This window comes from Drosophila mojavensis, unplaced genomic scaffold (genome assembly GCF_018153725.1).
Source record: "Drosophila mojavensis isolate 15081-1352.22 unplaced genomic scaffold, ASM1815372v1 contig_36, whole genome shotgun sequence".
In the NCBI taxonomy this organism is placed as follows: domain Eukaryota; kingdom Metazoa; phylum Arthropoda; class Insecta; order Diptera; family Drosophilidae; genus Drosophila; species Drosophila mojavensis.
This window is the reverse complement of record NW_025318858.1, coordinates 6,725,951-6,747,489: the sequence shown is the minus strand read 5'-3', so window position 1 is coordinate 6,747,489 and position 21,539 is coordinate 6,725,951. Positions and strand designations below refer to the sequence as shown.

The window sequence follows — 21,539 nt, the reverse complement described above, 5'->3', positions numbered from 1 at the left end:
CACCCTCGACGTTTGGCGTGCAGCACGTTCTACGCATTTTTGTGCATTGACCCCAAGCGACGCACTGCCCTATGCCACCCCCACCTCCCACTCACCCACACATACACATATACAATGGCAACCCTCGTTGATTTGATTTTCATATGGCTAAGTAGGGGGAGTCGGAACAGTTGGAGCAGCTCTCTAAACCATATGAATTTCGCTTGATTGTGCTTTTATGTTTCTATATACATACATACATGTGTATATGTATATATGCATGTGTATATGTCTCCATATACGGTCATATAATAAAATATGCATGCACCTTCGATTACACCTTTATGATGTCATAAAGGCAAGACGGCTTTAATTGCACAGTGGTACAATATATATATATATATATATATAAAATATATACATACATGTTCATATGTATGTGTATATAGAATGCCTATATAATACCTTTTATGGGCACTTGGCTAAATGGCTGGGCGATGGGCGTGGTTAGATATTGTAATGCCAAGACTAGCCGGACGGACAGATAGACATACGGGCATTTCCTGTTTTTGGTCTTGACAGCAAATGGTATTTAGCTTCACACCGAACGATTTGCCATGTAATTTCCTCAACTCTGCAACAACAACGAATAACGAACAACAACAACAGGAACAGCTCTACTCAGACAAAGGCCGCAATCAGAACATCATCATTAAAGGTCATTTTGGTAGGGAAGTTTTAGGGGTAGTTTACAGTTTCAACTTCCTTGGGAAACAGCAGGGGTTTCAAGTTATGCGAAATTTCACGCTTTACTCTCTCACTCTCTATGTCTCTCTCGCTTGATGTGTTGTCCAATATGTAAATGCGATATAGCCGAGAAAGTGGCATTACAGGGCGGTTGTGTCCTGTAAATCTAGATCTTTATGCTTCACAATGTGTATATGAGAAACTTTGATGGGCCCGAAGGGTTCGTGGGAAATTGTAATGTATTTTTGTTTGCTTATCCCAGAGGGGAGGAGAGGCAGTGGTGGAAGGAGCGGCAAGGGTTCGAACAGGTTGCCAAACCCCTCGAATACTTGAGACAAAGTCTAGTGCGGCGGATATATATTATCATATGCATATAAAGTAAGTTTCCAGAGGAAAAAAAAGCAAAAGAATACCTTAAATTTCTATTCAACTTGATGTTTGGATTGAAATTACAAATTTAAGGTTAAACACGAGGTAGAGAAGGCAAATTAAAGCTATTATTAAATAAATTGAGCTGCTGCCTGGGACACTTTAATATTTATTTGCCTAAGGCTGATATGTATCTGTAATTGGTGAAATAATAATCAATAAGATGATGAGTCAAATTTGAAAGCTTAAAGACTCATTTGAAATAGACTAAGGATATGCATACCATATCGACGCAATTACAATATATACTATCTTTTATTTCGGATTACAAATTCAAGATCAATTTCCATCAGCCTAGTCTAATCGTCTTTCTAAAACTGTGCTTGAAGCGTCTATGCTAATACTGTTGAGACATCCATTTTAGGGCGGCTTACATTGTGTCGTGAAACGTGTAACGCATAAAAATACTATTTCCGAACACGTTATATACATAAAGTCGTAAAGCACCATGAACCGAGTATAATATATAAGTTCGTCTGCTTGTTTCTATGCAATCGAATCGCTCAGTTCTAGAGCTATCGTTTATATTAGAGCTATTATTTATATTAGCTATACATATTCATAAGTTTAAAAGTGTTCACTATCTTACTAATATATAACTATTATATAACTCTCTTTAAATACAATACCTAAAAGAGCATTCAATCGTCGTTAAACATACGCTTTGTTCCCTTTCTTTTCTTGGATCAGTCTGAGCATGTGATTCAAGGCTCCACATCTTCCGACACAGCTACAAATGCATGCAACATGTGTGTACGTATGTGTGTACGATTTACATACATATGTATCACTCCCTCTCTGTCTTGCTGTAGTGTTCTTATTCTTAGCTTGGCGCTCTTGTTTGTCTGGTTTAAGCGCACAAAAAGTTCACACGCTGCTGTTGTCATGTGATTGTTGCAGTTGTTCTTCTTGTTGTTGTTGCTGTTGTTGGGGCTCTGGTTGTTGCGGTCTTGGCAAATCAAACAATAACATTATGCAGCTCGATTGTGCATCAGATCCTAAGAATTACAAATTTCTAAGTCTGTTTGCCATATTGAAACAAGTCACACGCTAAAGAAAATATATAAAAATAAATATATACACATATATGTATATACATATGTATGTATATGTATGCATAAGTATATATATTATCAGAGTTTTGTTTTCTAGTTTGCTAGAAATTCGTTTCGCTGATAAAAACAAAGCACAGAGCCCAACTCAAATAATATAATATAATATACATCATACATATGTATGTACATATATATACACGTAACTGTGTGTGTACCATTTTCTTTCTGTCGAGCTTTTTGGATTGTTGTGTGGCGGCGGCTGCTGCTGCTGCTGCTGTTGTTGTTGCTGCTTCCGCTTGTTGTTGCTTAGAAATAGAAATGATTTCACAATTCGCTTTACCATCAAAAACTGATCACCGCAACGTGTGTAGCAACCCTCGCGCCTCCGGCCCCCTCTCCTGCTGTCCGCTCAGGCTCCATTCTCGGACCGAAAAAAGCAATAGAAAGAAACACGTTTTTTTTTTTTTTGTCCAGCCTGAATTGCTGATTTCATATTAGATATATTCATTCTTGTTGCTGTGCTTATTATGTATTCTTTTGCAGCCACAAGCAAAACACAAAAAGAACAACAACAAATTGTGGTCTGATGATTCAGCGGCCCAAAGTGAATGTACCCAGCAAAGAAAAAAAAAAGTGGCAACGCATTTTCGGCTAGCTAAGCTGTAAAATGTCACGCTGTTAAATAATATTAAGCTGATTTTATTGCTGTATGCAAAGCACTAAACAGAAATTTGTAATTGTAGCAAAAGAGCAAGAGGGACAGATAGAGAGGGCAGCCAAGCAAAGCTGAGCGCGCTTGAAGAGCATGGCAATAAAAGGAAGCGGCTGCCTCTCCGCAAAAGCGTCTATTCGTCTGTCTTTTGCGCTACCTTCTTGTTTGTGTGCGAGTGTCGGTGTGTCTATGCGTGCGTGTGTGTGCGTGCGCTTGGGATTGTGATTGATGAACAGAAAAATACATAAAGTAAAATGTAAAAGCCTACGCTGATTGACTCTAAAATGCCCTGTAAAATAAAAATTCATGTACATTTTTATTTTACAGGGCATTTGAGAGTCAATCAGCGTACAGACAGACTCAAAACTAAAATTAGGTAAGAATTATTTAACAATAGTTATTTTACCAATATATATGTAGTTATATTACTGCATTACTTTTCACTCAGTCACTATGAATTATTTTAAATGTATGTTTACAGCAGTGTATACGCCATTTAAGGCATTGCGTACAGGGTAAAAACAGTGCGCAATTAGTTTGAGAATGAGAGAGCTTTAACTCTATGCGCTCTGCCGTGCTGCTGCTTGCTGCTGCTTGCTGCTGCGCCGACTGTTGCTTCTTCTTTAATGAAGGTCAATGTTCGTGCGTTGGACGCTGATGCCGACGCCAACGCTGACGTTCTTTTCCGCTGCTTCGCTCCGTTTAGCTTGGGCCTCTGGGTGCTTGAGAATGGTGTTGTTCTTGCTGTTGTTGTAATTGCCATTGCTATTGTTATTGCTGTTGTTGCTTTCGGCTTGTGATAGTGAACTGTTGACGGATCGGCGCACAAGTCGCGAGTTCATCGTCGTGTCGAACAACCCAAAGAGTCAAAGCCCAGAGCCGAACCCAAAGCAGAGCTTTGCTAATGGTTTTTCATGCTTATTGTGCTGCAGGCGTGTCTGACGCCGCGGTCAGCCTCGTGTTTGTCTGTCTGTCTGTATGTAGTTGTAATTATGTCTAACATAATTTAATTGTTTCAATTTTGTCTGCTTGAGAAGGCACCGAAACACTCGAAAGATGTTGCTTCAGCTGAGGGTTTACCGATTTTCTAGGGTAATCAGTGTGCATAGAACACTCCAGAGCCCAAACCCTTTGACCTTTTCGGGCACACGCATTCTCCAGAGCCACACACGCAACGGGTGGTAATAAAAACCATTTAACCAAACAAAATTAATCATATGAAAATATAAATTAGACGCGTGGTTAAAAAATTAAAAAAAAAAAAAAAAAAAAAAAAAAAAAAAACACATCTTTTAAGCAAGTCATTTAATTAAAGATAATTCAATTAAATTATCTTACATAAACCTATGAACATGTACATTTTTAGAATAAAGAATAAATCTATGCGTGTATTTTTTCTAATTTCCAATTTCGATAGTTTCTATTAAATTAATTATTCGGAAGTTTATCAATATAATATATAGATATATAAATGATAATATAAATAATACTTGAAAGAGTAAAGTGACTAGACTTTTTGAACGGACTGACTGAATTTTTAAATTATTATCTTTAATGGAAACCTGCAAAGGTGTATGTACTATTATCTATAGATATCTCTATAAGAAAGGGTATCTTTTAGCAAACACTGCGACTTGATATAGACTTACGGCTCAGTTAGAAGTTAAGGACATTGATTTTTGAATGGCTGATATATCCTAGTCTCAATACATGAGAATAGAATATATCAGGCAATCAGCTGTATTTTGAGCTATCCTACTCTCAGTCAATGCTTAAGCCTCTCTATAGTTAACTCTAGAATATTAAGATACAACTAGTAATGTTGGCAGATCCCATCAAAATAAAACTTATCTAGACCAATATGTTCTGAATCTCATATTGGAATTCTTTGGACTTAAAGCAAATGCCACCAACGATGTTTCGAACTATTAGCACTTTTAATTTCTCATTTGTCTCCCTACCTACCCAACTTTTAAATTTCTGTTCCCTTCCCAGCTAGACGTTTTCGCAATTCTAATTTTCTGGGTGCTCTATAAACTGAATACTTCTGATTCAGCAATTCTTTATTTCTGTATTTCATTGTACTTCATTAGTATTTTTGGATATGTTATTTGTTCTAGTTGCATCACTAACATTTTGATAGTCGAGGCTTTCGCTTTATTTGTTATTTAGATAGATGAAATGAATTGAGTTGACTTCAAAGAGGTATTGTTGAAGTCGTTTACTACTGCATAGAAGTAGAATATTTGCATTGCTTATCCAATTTCTAGCACGAAAATTGGAATATATATATATATAAAATACTTACTATTCGAGAAACCCGAAACACTTTACAGTTTAAGAGTTACTTACAGTATACGCCATATTCTCTATTGTCCATTGCATTTATACCTCTAATATTAATAACTTTCAGTATGTGTTCCTAATATTTATCTTGAACTAATCACGTTGAATTATAAATATATAATTATATTGCCAGTCTACTTTAACTTATTTTAGATGGGTTTGAAATCTGAATTAACTTGGTAATCTCTATAACCAAAAATCTCAGTTTCGAAAGATTTTTTTTCAGTATTTATTGGAAAAATATATCCTTTGGCAAACCTTTATAGCAATATAAATAGACTTTTTAATAAATATCGAATGCTTAAGATTCCCAATATTCCTTTTGAAGGATGTAAGAACTTTTATTTAGCGATTCCTAATCTTTCCTTATCCTCATATTTCTCGATAAAACATCTACATTTTTTGAAAGAGACCGAAAATATAAAGATAACAATCTCCCCTTGCCGATTAAAATCTTATCAATGCATGGGCGAAATATGAAACACATTTCATAAAAAAACGAATTAGGGCTGCTGCTGAGCTCCCATGGGAGACAGACTGAGTGGGGAAACGGAGTTCAAAGAACGGGCGGGAATTGATGCATATGCAAAATACTTCATACAAAGCAAAGTTTTTCAGAAGCGGCGAACATTCCGAGAAAAATCAAAACCAGCGATGCAGAGTTTTGGAGGTGTGGACAACAACTCCATTGAAATTGAGTATTATCCAAACTACTCCAACCTGTCATTTCCAGTGAAAATATACTGTCGAAACAAATAAGAATACCTTACGTATGTCTACATATATTATGTATGTATGAATGTACAGATCTACGAATTGGTAGTATGAATAACGTAAAAGTTGAACTCGCGGTTCGTTGGGTTCTTTTTTGATACCAACAATTATGAACGTTGACCTTTTTGCCAAAATTTCCATTGTGAAACGGATGCAAAGGTGAAAGAAGAAACGAACAGAATAGAACAGAACAGAACAGAACAGAATCTAATGACGATTGTGAAACAGTATGTGTGGGATGAGTTTGGAAGAGGGGGAGGAGCGGGCGAAAAGCAAGAGCAGACTGCGCCAAATAAAAGAAGAAGATGAAGAACAGCAACAACAACAAATTTTCAGAAGCAAATAAATAACCAAAAGGCTAAATACACACATTTTGGCCAACAGCAAAGCTTAAGCAGCAGTAAAGGGGAAAGAGAGGGATTGCAATACATGCAAACATACTTATATATGTATGCACGTTTGTATATATATATATATATATATTTTTTTTTTTTTTTGTTTTTGTTTTTGTTTTACTATGTATAATCTGGCGTTGACTTTGTCTTTTTGAAAGTTGAAATGCTGCCTAGGCAGAGAGTCTCAGGGCATCGGCAGCAACAGCAGCCGCAGTCGCAGCAGAGCTAGAGCCAATAAACGGGTTTGAAACAAAAGAACAGACGCTCACCAGCGCCTTCTCCCGTATTGCCCTCTCCCCACGACTCTCTCTCTCTATCTGTGTGTGTGTGTGTGTGTCACTCTCAATCTGCACTACAACGGCGCCCGCCCTCGCGGCTGCGACCGCGCGAAGATCATGAGAACAACAGCAGCAAAACAGTGCGCGATGGTGTTTTGGCATAGGAACGAAATGGTAACTGGAACTGGAACTTGGAAACTCATGCTAGAGGGGGTAATCATTGTGGCATTGAACTGAGCAAGATCTGTGCAGAAGTCTCAATGCGAAGGATGGGAAATGGAATATGTATACAAACAAAAATACATATGTATACTATGTATAATAATAATTTCGGATTAGAAATATAATTACTCTGGCTTAAATGTGTTGCCTTGTGTCTGTCCGTAGCAAATTAGATTTAACTAGTTGCGAAAAGATTTTTGTATAATTTCAACTTTTGATAAAGGCAAATAAATCAAACAAAATATGTACAAAAAAAAGTTGCTTTTAATATTTTCATTAAAAGCTGTTTCTTGTACGCAGCGGAGGATTCTTTAAGTATTTGTCTTTGCTCAGCTGTGAAATTAACCTTAAGTGACAGTTAGAGCCGCCCATAATTAACGGCATTCATCAATTACATGCATTGCACTCACACCATTCACTATCCACCACCAAACAGCACACAAAGCTTTAAATGCCACCCTACGCATGCAGCGCCCCTTGGGGATGTATAAGCTCTTGTATACCTTGCCCAGAAGGCATATCAGTTTACGTAGGTAAGATGTAACTTAAGGTTAAGAAGAGTTTATGTCTTATCATCGAACTCGAATCCAAAGTTTTTTTCTAAAAACCCACAATACTAATATTTTATTTGTATAGTCCATAGCTTGCTACATTTCGGGTAGGGTATTAAATATACGGCAATTTGCCGGTCATTCATTCTCATTTCATTTTTGTCCCAAAACGAGCGTGTAATTAACATAAAGTTTTCTTGACGGAGAGGGTGGGCTTTGTTTTTATATTTGCGACTTGTTAAAATTAATGCGTGTACTTAAAAGCTTTACAGCCCCCAATACACACGTATGCCCTCACACCCACACGCACACGAACAGAACTCCTGCCAGCAACAGACATAAATCTTCAGACAGTCCTCTGTCCTTCACACTAGAAATTCAATATCTGCCAAATCACTCGACGGTGAGTGTAGCAGATAGAAAAATAAGAAGAAAAATAAGAAGAAGAAGAAGAAGAAGAGACAGTAGATGGAGAGGGGCAGGCGGTATCCATCATATTGCACGTACAAAATTACATTTGTATGCCATGCGGGTGCCCGTGTCTGCGAACAAGTAGATAGAAAAGAGCGCAAGAGACAGAGCGAGAGAGCCAGAGAGTGAGAACGGGAGTGAGCGTGCGAACGCGACTTCCGATTTAAGCTGAGCGTATTTCACCACAGGACGTTAATCACCCCACTACACGTTGGCGATGGCAATGCGGCAAATGTAGTAGAAATGTACCGAGCTTAAATTAGCAATTCGATGAAATTAATACAAAATTTTTTTTATATTTATGTGATGGCAAATGATTAATGATAAATTTGTCATTAAAGTTTTAAATACGAATGGTATACTAAATCTAAATTTTACATAAATAGTGTTATGGTACACATTTGTACATACATGTATGGTAAAAATAAAAAAAAAAAAAAAAAAAAAAAAAAAAAAAATTATTATTCTAATTAATTCTAAGCATTTTAAATTTATGCGAAATAAAGTGATAAATACGTAATATTCCATTGAAATAGTTATATTTAAAAACAAAAATTTGATACACTTTTATTAAATATTTACATATTTATTTAAAACTATTTAAAACCTTTCCAACAAATGATTAATAATTAAACTGGCACCAAAAACTTATTTAAAAATTCAACTTTGGTACTCCTGTAATTTTTTCTGACACATTTAATTCCACGATATTTAATGATAATATTAAAAACTCTTATATTAATATTCAAATTGATGTATATTAATTGCCATTAAAAGCTTGTATATAAATGGTAAATAAAATGGCACAAAATGAAGTTTGTAATTTCAGGTAAACAAAAAATAGTATTTTTCTATTTAAAGAAAGTAATAAACTATATTAAATGATTTATAATTAAATTGACACTCAAAACTTATACATATGCATATGTATGTATGTATTTTCACATGAAGCATTGGTACACTTGTAATTTGTGGTACCCAAAACCCATATTATTCTAGAGGTGTCAACCGGGCGGGCTGGCGGGCTGGCGGGCTGACGGTGCGTTCCTGCTCACAAAAAGCTCGTGTTTGTAATTTATTGTTTATGCTGTTGCTTGTGTTTTGTTTTTGTATGATTGTGCGAGAGCAACAAGTTTATAAATTTAACTGCTTTTGGGCTTTTGATTGTTGTTATTGTTCTTGTTGCCGTTTAGCTATTCATGGGCGACCCTCTCTAAGCGCTCCACACGCACTAAAAGCAACGACAACGGCGACGGCGACGTCGACGCAGGTCGACGGTTAGTTGGTTTATTGACATCGCAGCCGGCGTCTGCGTCAGCGTCTGCGTCCATGTTGCCACTTTTTTCAAGTTCGTGAATTTTTAGCCGTTCGTTGACTTTTGTTTTGTTAACGTATTTATTTGTATTATGTATGTTTCGCTGTGCGCTTGTCCCCAACTAATGTCATTTTACCACTGGTTTCTATTCTGCTTTGTGCTCTTTTATATTATTATTATTACTGTTGTTGTTGTTGCTGCTGCTGCTGCTGCTGCTTATTTGGTCAGTTGTTTCTTGCTTTCGGAGACCTTAAACAATTTTCGCAACAATTTCTGGGAACGCCAGAAACGCTCGAGCTCAAGCTGGGCCTCAGACTTTAGACTTCAGACATTTCGAGAGACCCGCAGAAATTTAGATCGAGTGGCTGATTGAAATTTCCTGCAGCTTTTGAACTCAAATTTAGCGCGAATTTTGGGGTCAGCCCAAGGCCAAAGACAAGAAGAACAAGAAGAAAATGAGTGAGGGACTGCAACGCTTTTGAAAGAAATGTTATAATTAGGCGTAATGTAAGAAGATATCGTGGGCGTTGAAAATTGAGAAGATCTCTCGAATTCGGTCAATGTTGTGGCATGTGCAGGGTATAAAATATCGAATCGAATTCTAGAAACTTTAAGACAATAAACCACCAACATATCAAATTTATACATAATCTTTCTCTTCTTTTTTATGTGTCTCATTACAGGTAAAAACATTTTGTCTCTCAGAGAGTGATAACCAGGCCTGATCTAGTGAGAGCAACAAAGAGAGAGTGAGTCCACATGCACCAGGAGGAGGGCTGCTATTTGTCTGTCCCGTCGCATTTAACAGCTGTAGGTAAATACATGAAACACTCACAGTTATTAGTGAATTGCGTAATCAAGCGGAAAGCGAACATAAATAAGCATTACACTCGTTTGTAAACTGTAAAAAGAATTTAAGCCATCGATCACAAGTCGCTCCCTTGAGCTTTTTTATTCCCTCATACTTCCGGCTATTAAGTGGCCTTTGCAAGAGAGCGAACGCATTCGCTCTCTTCGTATGCCCTCGCCAGGCAAGCCGTGCACACACAGCCACTTCACACACACACAGCACACGCACACCTGAGAGTAAAAGGAAGAAGGAGTGTAGAAGAGAGCAAGAGAGCGGCAGAGTTAACGCTCGACAGCTGCATTCATTTTTCGGGTACAAGCTGCCTAATTTCCGGTTTCAAGTGTCACTGTATTTTTTTTTCTCCAAAAATTATTGAAAAAGCCATAACAAACGCACATAAATGTATGTATGTGTGTATGCATGTGATAATGTATAACTGAGTGAAAATGACTATATGTGTGTGTATATGGCCTGCATTTTTGTTGTTTTTATAGTTTTTGGGTTGGGTTACCCTCGCTCGCCTCGCAGCAAACATCTGGCTGCTAGCGGCGAGCATGACAGCTGCTAAAAGGGCCCCTTCTGCATGCATCGTGCTCCCTCTCTCTCTCCAGAGCCGGTATTTAATTGGCTGACTGTGTGTTTAATGAGCGCGCGCGTTCGATTGAATTGTCAGTCAATACGGCAATAAAACTGTTTTGAGGTTAGGGCTGACTAATGCTAAGAATGCAACGTCAGTCCAGCTTAGCAGCCTATGGTTTTTGTTTTTTTAATGTAGGTTCTATATTTTGTAATTATGTATTTGCCAATATATGTATGTAAATACTTGACGCTCTTTTTTGCGCCTTCGTTGATGCTACGGCTGCTGCTGCCGACGCCGTCGTCGTTGCTTCGTTGCTGAGCCTCGCCTCGCCCCTTTTTTTTTTTTTTTTTTGTTGCTTGCTTCTTTGGCACGTTCGATGTATCGTTCGTCATTGAGGGTTCATGAACCGCTTGCAAGGACAGTCGTCGGCGCAGGCAGATCGATCACAGAGGCTTAAGCTCAAAGCAACTGAAATAAGACGTTCAGATGCCGTGTGCCATTTTCCACTTGTTTCCTGTGCTACAAACACACACAGACACAGACACACAAACACAAACATATATACCTATAACACTTGAACCCATAATTCTCAGAAACCAAACAGAGAGACAGACAGAGGGCTCAACAAATAAAGCAGACGCGCGCAGCAAGCAGCCTTTGTCCGTTGCCGCTCCACGCCCCTGGTTGGCAACGACAGCGGCGTTGCCACCTCCTGCGTGAGTCACACAACGAGCACCAGACACACACTCACACACGCACGCATTGAAACACAGTTGCATATTTATATGTGTGCATGTATGTATGTACGCACGCAGCGCAGACTCAATCAAAGTTGGCAACGTTGGCCAAAGCGCACAAGAAATCACTGACCTTGACTTTTAACAAAGTTTAAGGCCCTTATAGTTGCCAGCGAACGAACACATAGACACACACACTCACAGCATAATTATATACGTGCCGAGTGTGTTTCACTGTGTGTGTGTGCGTGTATTGAAGCCAAGCGCGCGCTTGTTTCTAGACTGGTTTATTGTGCGCGCTGCGGCTGCTGCTGCTGCTGCGCTGCGCGCTATTCTTAAGTTTGCTTAACGCACATGACGCAAGCGTCGACGTCCGCTGCTGCTGCGCAGACTTTTACATTTTTCCTATTGCATCAGCGCGTAGAAACTAGCATGTACATTTGTATATGCACATATGTATATGTGGTATACCTGATTGATTTATTTATAATTATTATTATTATTATAGCTGTTGTTGTAGCTGTAGATTTAACTATAAAAAGTTGTATGTATTATCTAGATGGCATCAACAAATAGCATATTTAAATGAAGCAGCAAATCAGCCGCAAATTATCCTCTACCTCTTCGCTTTTGCCATTCTTATCCAGAGAGTGGTAGCACTGTCAATCAGTGATATGATATGACAATATTGAGCAATAAGAATAACAATTAGTGTGCACAATTTATGCCTACACACATGTGTTTGCTCAAATATGTTTGTTATTGTTAAACGAATAAAGCAATTCTTCAGAATTCGTTTTCTTTTTACTGCCGTTGCAACTCGTTTACTCTTGTTTCCTCTCTCTTACTCTTTATATATATGTACATGCAGACATATTCACATAAACTTCCTGCCGCAATGGAGTACACTGCTCTCTCCTTGCAATTTATGTTTGTTCTGCCTGTTTCTTACTCTCGTACTTCTGTCACTGTTCTCGTTGTGTGCGTGTATGAGTGTGCGTGGGTATGTGTGTGTGTAGGAGGTTGTCAGAGGTCAGTCTCATCGCTGGCATCGCAGTCGCTTCTGGCCTATGTACAATACATTCCACATGTACATACGTTCCATATGCCATTTCGTTGCGCATCGAGCATTTTGTGCTGCGTTGTGGGACCCCAAACTAGATTTTGCTACCATGCTGCTTTCTGCTTGCTGCTCGCCAGAGCTGCGTTCTTTGTCTCTGTTTTGTGCGCGCCGAACTGGTTGTGTGAGTTTTTTGGCTTGGTGCTGTTGCGTTTCGTTCCGTTTCGTTTCGTTGTATTTCATTTCGTGCCGACTGTTTCGTGCCTTCGCTCGAATCTTGTAAAATTCTTCTATGTGTTTGCCCATTCTCATTCAGTTCTTTGCGCTTGCCGCATAAACAACGTGTGCACGCAAGCAACGTCTTCGTCATCGTTGTGTCCGTTGTCGTCTCGTCCATCATCAACCGTCGCGCTGTGTTGTTCGTTTTTACCAACGGTTGTTGCACATTTCAATGTATGTATATGCATATATGTATGTGTGTGAGTTTGTAAAGCAAAACAGCAATAAAAAAAAGTATTAATAATAGTGTAATAAATAAATAAAAGTGCAGCGCCGCACGCTTGTCTTTTCTGTACGTATGAAAACAGTTTTTCCTGTTCCTCTCTACACACGCCATACGACGCCAACACAAGCAGCAATAGCAATAGCAACCGCAGCAGCAGCGGCAGAGCAGCGTCGGCGTCGTAGAGTTCATCAACTTGTTTAGAATCGGCGCGCTGAGTACGTGGTACGTGAGTGCGTGGCTGTCTCGTTTGTTGGTGTGTGCATGTACATAGATATATGTGCGTGTGTTTGTGTATATAGATGTATATATATTTATATGCATGCATATGTATATGTTGCTGTGCTGCCTTTTTCCTGCTCTCCTTTTACGTCTCATTTGTCTACGAGTGTATACCGCTTCACTTACTCGCGCTATGTATGTATTTGTTTGTTGTTGGAATACGGATACGGCGCAATGCAGTCAACAACAACAACAGCAACGGCAACGGCAGCAACAATATTTAGATGTTGGTTCGCTTCGTGTGTTTGTTCTTTTTCCGCGCTTTTTGTGTTGTTTGTATTAGCGTTTACACATATTTTTGTTATTATTATCTCATTTCATATTGTTGTCTTGTATCTTTTATGCCGCTGTTTGACGGCCTGCCTACAGTCGCATCTGTATGTTAAGGCCCAGTGTATAAATTAGTCAGTGCCTAAAGGCTAGTATGTGGTAGCCAAAGATAAACAAGTTTTGACATGTGACGAGGTTTAAAAACCTACTTATATACATACATATATATTTATAGAATGATGATAGAGTGATTTTAAGAGCTAAGCGTAAATACAATATTCAAGAATGATTAAATTTTGATATATTCACAAATTAACTAGTAATAAAAAATGTCATCAATATTCTTTGAATTTAATGTGCTTTTGATTAAAAGTTTTCGGAACTAGTAAATTTCGCCCTTGTGGATTACGTTTTACGTTAATTTCTCCAAGGGCCTCTTATCGGAGTTCACGGATTAATTACTTCCAAGTCATGCGATTAATTAAATAAGTAAACAGAAGCTTGAGTTTAAGTTTTTCAATTTCCACCTTGCACCACTCTAAAATAATCAGATGGACAGATGGCGAAAGGTGCGACAACCTTTACGAGGGGCGCGACCTTGCGCTGCGCCTGCTTGTTTGGCCGCAACTGTATAAACAATGATCAAGATTTTCAACTGTTCTTGGGCATTGCCACCACTGTCGATGCGGAAGAATAACATGAGTCGACTCGTTTCTCTCTCTCTCTCTCTTACAATCTCTTTTATAATTTTTTTCCTTTTCCTTTTGTATATATTTTAAAATCAAATTATTACGGCAGTGTTCTTTAATTTTACTCACACACCCGCCTGGACTGACGGACAGACCGGCTGAGTGACGAACTGACTGATTGACGACGTGTGAGCCACGCTGGTTTCCAAGTCATTAAAAGATTGCGTTTGTGAATGTATGTACATATGTGTGCGCTCTTTATTTACGTTGAGCAAAAATCGAAACTCGTGTTTAAAATGTGTTTATTTAGATATTGTATTCCATGTGGGCTGCTTCACGCTTCATATCGCTTTTTGTCTGATCGAATAAGGTGTCGCCCTATGGCTACAATAGCATCTAGCATCGTACACTCGCATTCCATACGATATTCTACAGTGATCTAAAAAACGCAATTCAAATGTGTATGTAAATAATATCTAATATATACAAGTTTGTACATACATTTATATACTCTATCGTCACATGCTTAAGATATTTATATGTATTGAATACATACATATGTATACATACAAAAAAATTTTTTTTAAACATTGTATAGCTGTGCAACACTTTCCGTTCCAATTTCAATCTTTGTGTACCAATTTCTTATATTTTCATTATCAAAAAAGTTGCGCTTGTTGTTTAGTTGCCTCGTTGGGGGGTACGAGTTCCACGTAATAGATAAAGAATATGATACAACACACAATATATACATACATATGTATATATGTATATAGATATATACACACTGTACTATATGCCAGTGTACACACAGCGAAAAGTGGTACAACTCTAATTGGAAATGTTAAAGTAGATAGTAAATATTTATCAAAAGCTTACACGTAAACGTACCAACAGACACGTACCATTTGATTGGATGCATTGGCTGCAGCGATGCTATAAAGAGCTGCAACTGAACGGTGCTACAGATATGAAACAAGATCTTTTCGGTTACATCAATTTGTGAATCTGCGAGCACTGAAATGTACGCCACTGTACTTGTGTGTGTGTGTGTCTATAAAGCACATTGCAATTGAGCGGGCACAATGTGCAAGCACGCCACTGTAAACAGTAGGACAACAAGCACATTTAACTCCATTACCATTAACAGGAGAGTCACAGCCGACGGCCGAGCTCACGAGCCACAGACACTACAGAGCGCAGTAAGAAAGCAAACGTAATGCAAAACGAGTGAAAAAGAATGAAAACATGCAAATGATTGCAAGCAGTGAGATACCATGCAAATAGTGTATATGTAAAAATATTGTATATGTATATGTAAAGTGGTAAATAATAACAATTAATGTACATCATAAAAGTCAATAATTTATTGTCTAAAATTTGATCTAATTTGATCAGACCAGGTGTATCCCGCCCACAACACATAAGCTAAACAAGCTGCTCAATTTAAAGTACAGGGTATTTGAAATGCAGTGCTCGCACGACGTTGACCTGACGAAACAGCAGACTGCAAGGAGAAGCGCAAAACAGACCAGCTACTGATGCAGCCACAAGAGGAAAAAGACAGCTATACTGAGGGAGAGTGTGAGTGAAAGAGAGGGTGGGAGGATAGTGAGGAGATAATAAGAATTGGTGATGGTAGAGTTCGTGGAGTGTCTGCGACTGCGACTGTGTTGTGGCTGCGTTGTCTGCTAAATTGGATGCTGCCATTATTGCTGTTGTTGCTGTTATTTCGTTCTTGTTGTCTGCCATTCTTTCATTCTTAGTCGCTTGTGTCGCTGTCGTCTCCTACAACAATAAAACAACTCCCTTGTGTGTGTGGGGGGGTCGTTTGCCATTGTCTTCTTGTTCAATAAAATACGCCGTCGTCGAATGAATTTCATTCAGCAGCTGCTGCTGCCGTCGCTACCGTCGCTGCCACTACTTTGGGGGTCGCATGCTGCTGACGCATAGCTCGCGACATCTGAGTTGTTGTGAAAAGGGGGGCAGCCAAGGAGTAGCCAAGACGCTGACAATGTCTTTGAATTCAGCGAATTGGATTTGCTTCGACTGAAAAAAAAAAAAAACAATAAAAATTTGCATCAGACGCGGGTCGTGCACGGCGCTCGCCATCGCCATCTCTATCCAGGCACGCTGCTAGCAGAGGCGGCACCTTTTGTCGATGGCCACGTCCATGACTCTAGGAACATTCACAAATACACATGCATATATACATTCACACATATACATACAGTATACAGTAAGTTCGCATATTTAGGTGTATGTGTATCTGCAGCTGCAGCCCGTTTAGAAACGATGGCGCAGGTAAACGGTTTCGTCGTCGTGGTCGCAAATTTCGCATGCTTTGTTCTGTTTTACAGTTTGCGCTTTGTGCTGGGCTTCTATTTTTTGCGCGTCTGTGTCATGCTCTTTGGCTTTGTTGTGGTTGTTGCCTCTGGGTACCATTGAACTCTGCTGTCGTTGCTGCTGCTGCCGACTCTGCTGCTGCAACCCCAATGGACAGAAGGGAACGATACGAATTGAAACGTTTGTTTGTAATGCAGCGTAATTGTTTCGCTCTCTCCATGTGTGTGTGTGTGAAAACGAAACAAACTCTAAATGCATTTTTACATTTTGGTATTTTGCGCAGAACTTCTTTTGGCCGTTACGCTTTATATTGTTGGCAAAATTTATGGTCTCTGTCTCGCATTCCACTGTTGTTTGCAGCTACCCCATCCCATTTGTTCCTGCCTGCCTGTCTGCCTGCCCTGAACTTGATATTATTTCTTTTTTGCTCGCTGCTCATCTCGTCTACTTCTGCTTATTCTGCTTCTTCATCATTCGGCTCTTCTTGCTGTACTTTGCTTCCGTCTGTTTCTCTGCACACACTTTTCAGCCATGAAATTAATAATCTTACAAATTGTTTTGCATTAGTAATGGCTGCGCAGTTTCTGTTCCTATTCTACACGTCAAACACTGCGCAGATCATGCCCCCCATTCCTCCCACACATTCATCTAGTCGTTGAACTTAATGACCCAAACGCACGCCCTCAGCGCAGAGCAATGCAGTGCAGTGCAGTGCAGTGCAGTGTATTGCCAGCCCATCACTCTGACTGCCTGGTTATTATTATTTTATATTAGCTCCTATTTTTAAATGCTTTTACAGGCCCTGTGGAATTCGTTTTGTACATGTTTCCCATCAACCGTTCGAAGAGCCAACATATGGCATAGCCATAAAGCTCGACCCTCTCTCGCGTTCTGTCTCTGTCCCATTCTCTGCCTCTGTCTCTGTCTTTCGCTTTCTTTCATGATAATATACGATTTAACTATCTGTGTCGAGTCCATATGAACATGCATACATATATGACACGACATTATCAACCTGTACAACCCATGCAGACCTGATTTGCTAATCTAATCACTCGGGTCGTATTATCAATTGGTAATTTAGTACAACGGTTTATAAAAAAAAATATATATATATATATATATATAATTTTTTTTATTTTGGATATGTTGCTGTCATAGGCGTCTAAATAACAACTACCGCTAAAATATTTATTGTTGCCTCTAAAGTGTCACGCAATAAGTTAATTATTAACCAACCTGTTGAAATTGCTCGGCTATGAAAATCTATGTATTGAGTCAGAACTGTATTTTTATATGAATGCGCGATCAATGGCATTCATTACCTGTTATTGGAACTGATAAATAAACATAATATTTAGTTTTAAGTGAAAAGAAACATTTAATGAGAGCAGAACTGTTCTAGTGATCGACTACTGTACATGGAAATACTCCGATTTTTACTGAAAGTGCATAATTTTAGAAAACAATCTTAAACTTATGGAATTTTAAATGCAACATTGCAAAAAATATGTGAATATGTTGTGTACATATGTGTATCCTCATATGTATATATGTATGTGTGCATGCTGCCAATTATTCATGTGAACTTTAATTGCAACAGTTGGCAACACTGTCAAAAAGGCTGCTCGATGCTTAATAACATACATATATATGTTTGTATATGTAATACATATGTGTATACATGTGAATATTCGCTGCATACATACATATTTATGTATGTATGTGTATGCACAAGTGTAAGAAGCGTCTGGCTATTTTGTCTACGTGCTATGCACTTGCATAAATTCATTCACACATACTTACATACCCAAATATGCACATACATACATACAAAAATATATGTACATATCTGCTCACATACATACATATGTTTGTATGCTGTATGCAATTCCTCTGGTATCTGCTGTCTGCGCGTCATTGCTAGCATTTTCCATGCACTGTGACAACAAAAAGAACAAACAACATGCAAAAGGGAAGACGAACTTCTCACTCTCTCCCTCTCTCTCTCTCTCCACTTTTATTTTTGCAGTTAGACTGCTGCAATCGCCTGGCAAGGCGAGTTGCTCGAATTCGACGCGAAAGTTCTGGTGGCGCCGCCGGCAGCATAGGCGAAAAAGTATGCTCTCGCCCACTCAGCATTAGAAGAAGAAGAAGAAGCAGCAGCAACTGAGAACGCAGTTTGTTGTCATTGTTATTGTATTTTGGTGCGGTCGTTGTCATTGCCCAAAATTGGAAAACATGCGCAAGGCTGCAAAGTGCGAGAGGCAGACAGACACACAGAGAGTGAAAAAGAGAGGCAGAGTGAGAGAGTGTGTGCCGTGTTATCGGTTTATCGTTCGCTGTTGCTTCCTGTTACAATTCACTCTCTGAGCACGCAACCTGTAGCGCAGCGCCGCTGTCTTCAGGTTCGGCCATGGAAAATTGTTGCTTTTAGTTGGTGGTCTGAGTGGGTGACTGCCCGACGCCATATTGTTTTAAGGGTTGCTCTGTTTTGTCCGTGCGCTCGGCGGGGGCTGGCTGGCTGGCTGTACAATTTAGTTTTTTTTTTTTTTTTTTTTTTTTGACCGGTTGGGCCGGCATTCAACAGTTCGGCATTTATGCTGCCGTCTCTCTTTGAATCTCTCGCTCTCACACATATGCATAAGCCAAAGGCGCTTGTTGCCGTGTGCCTGTGTGTTTGCTTGTCTTTCCGTGTGCGCGCACTGTAAATATGAATATTGATTTTTCCCAACTCTGCTTGTGTGTGTGTGTGTTTTGTTTCGGCTGGTAATTGGGAATAATTTTGTTTTATGCAGCCCACAGCAATGTGCAGCGATGCATTTGCTGATGCTGCTCTGCTGCTGCGCTGCTGCTGCTGTTGTTGTTTTTCTGCCTGCTCGTCCGTTTGCCTACAGGACATGCAGAGGCACTCTCTGCAGTAGCAGCGCAGTCGTTGTCGCTGTCGCTGTCGACGTCGACTTCGACTTCGCAGTTCCTGCTGTTGCTGCTCCTGGTGGCAGCTTTACCCGGGTCGCTGAATAATGCGCAAAGTTAGTTTTGCAGGGAGCTGCGTCGCAAGCGCGTCGCGTTTTCATTTACTACGGCTCCGTCTTGTTGTTACCAGGGACTACAACTGTGAAAAGTGCATAGGCAATGATCATAATAAAGAAATGATATATATAAGAAAAAAAAAAGAAAGAAAAAAACGAAAATCTATAAAAATACAAATTCGAACAAATAGTTAAACGTGTTTTTTTTTCTGTTCGCTTTTCCATTGCAGCATTTTGTGCGCGCGACGCAATTCATAATTGGCAACTGAAATTGGCAGCACCCGTAAAGTATGAAACAAAACTAATAGACGACAGGAACAACAATCGAGCGGAAGTAACAAATGGAAACAAAGCAACAACAACAACAATAATAATAATAATAAGGACCATATTGGCATTAAATTTTTGACTGCATTAAAAGCGAATGCAAAAAAAACGAAGGAAAATACAAAAACAAATCAGAACATCAAATAACGGAGACGAGCAAAAAATACAACTTAAAACGGTAAGTCAATGCCTCTTGCACAGGCTCTGTCCGTGTGCGTGCGTGCGTGTGCGTGTGTCTCACTCTCTCTCTCTGTGTGTGTGTGTGCGTGATAAATGTGCACATACATTCAGTCTAGACAGTTACACCCACCCAACCCCCGCTCACAGTGGCGCAGTCCATGAGCAAACTGCCGTTATTATTTGGGGAGCGCGCGTTTTGTTGCTTTGCCGCTTCACTGGGCGCCTCTTCGAGGGTTGATTTTCGTTCCATTTCGTTTCGGTTTCGGTTTGCCGTTTTGCTTTCACTTCCCAACTTCTTCGAGTGTGGCTTTTGTTGACGGATGTTTTGTGGACGCGTTTGTGTGTGTGTGTGTGTGTGTGTGTGACGCTGGAAATGAATATCTAGAAAAGTTCCTTATTCGTTTGCCGCCGCCGCTTGTTTACTTTTTTGTTGTTATTTTTTTTTCTACTCTTTGTTTTGCTTAGAGGGGTTGTGCACCCTCTTAGCCGGCAGCAAGTAGTTCAAGCGCCCCCTTGTGCGTGCGCTTATTGCATTTCCTGTTGACGGCTAAAGTTGAAGGAGGGCAAAGTGTGAGTTGGGGGTTTCCAGGACGACGAATGACAAGAGGGACGCCTCCCTCGTACAGCCTCGAATTGCGTTAAAAAGCACTTTGTTGCCATTTGCCAAATGTAGTAAAGTCGCTTCGTTTTCTATGCGTGTGGGTGTGTGTGAGTGTGAGGGGAGGGTGTAGTCTGGTAGCCCGGTAGGGGATTACCGAGGGACAATTAGCTACAAATTATGTTACGAAAAGAAGGTGAATCATAATTTTTTTGTTAAAGGGGGCGCAAAAGGTCTGCAAAACTTTTGCTGACTCACACAAAGGGTGCTATGAAAACAAAGGAATAACGACAGTTATGGTGGGAGAAGGGTTGGCCTCTAGTTGAGTTGTGTCAAGTTGTAGTTGGGTCAAGGCACTTAAGCTATTGCCTACTAAATCCCAACTAAGTTCTCGCTTTGTTTGGGCCATCATTTTTTTTTTTTTTTTTTTTTTATCTGCAAATCGTTTAGAAACAAAAGTTTTAGGGTGGGACTTGCATGTTAAATTATTTATATTTAGTTTAGATATATAAAATGTCATTTTATCTTTTGAGTGTTTCCCTGTGTGCTATAAATGTAATTATGGAAAGGATATACATAGAGCTCGGAATGCTCTCAATGTAATTATTTAAATGAACTGAAGGCAATGTGGGAATTTCGCCTTTAAAATAGTTTTATTTCTAGCTCGGGTCTATAAAGTGTAATTTATATCAGTCAATACAGTCGATCTATTGCTTTTTTTCTGTAATTAAATATTTTATGGACTAAATATTGAAATTTTCTTAAGGGGCTTCACTTAGAAATCAAGAATATTTAATTAATGTAGTCTTTTA

At 39.2% G+C, this 21,539-nt stretch overlaps 1 protein-coding gene across 10 annotated transcripts in view; it reads left to right on the top strand.

Annotated features, from left to right (window-relative positions):
• Positions 1–21,539, top strand: part of LOC6576166 (brain tumor protein) — a 36,381-nt gene that overhangs the window by 4,148 nt on the left and 10,694 nt on the right. The window contains exons 2-3 of one of the 10 annotated variants that reach the window (XM_032729342.2): positions 9,958–10,084; positions 19,853–20,127. The exons of 1 other annotated variant lie outside the window; for it this stretch is intronic. The gene's annotated coding sequence lies outside the window, so the exon portion shown is untranslated. Of the gene's footprint in view, positions 1–9,957; positions 10,089–12,812; positions 12,973–13,053; positions 13,073–13,143; positions 13,229–19,695; positions 19,715–19,852; positions 20,128–21,539 lie in introns of those variants that run through there. 8 more of the 10 variants (XM_015165028.3, XM_002002129.4, XM_044008611.1 and 5 more) reach the window with 8 other exon arrangements.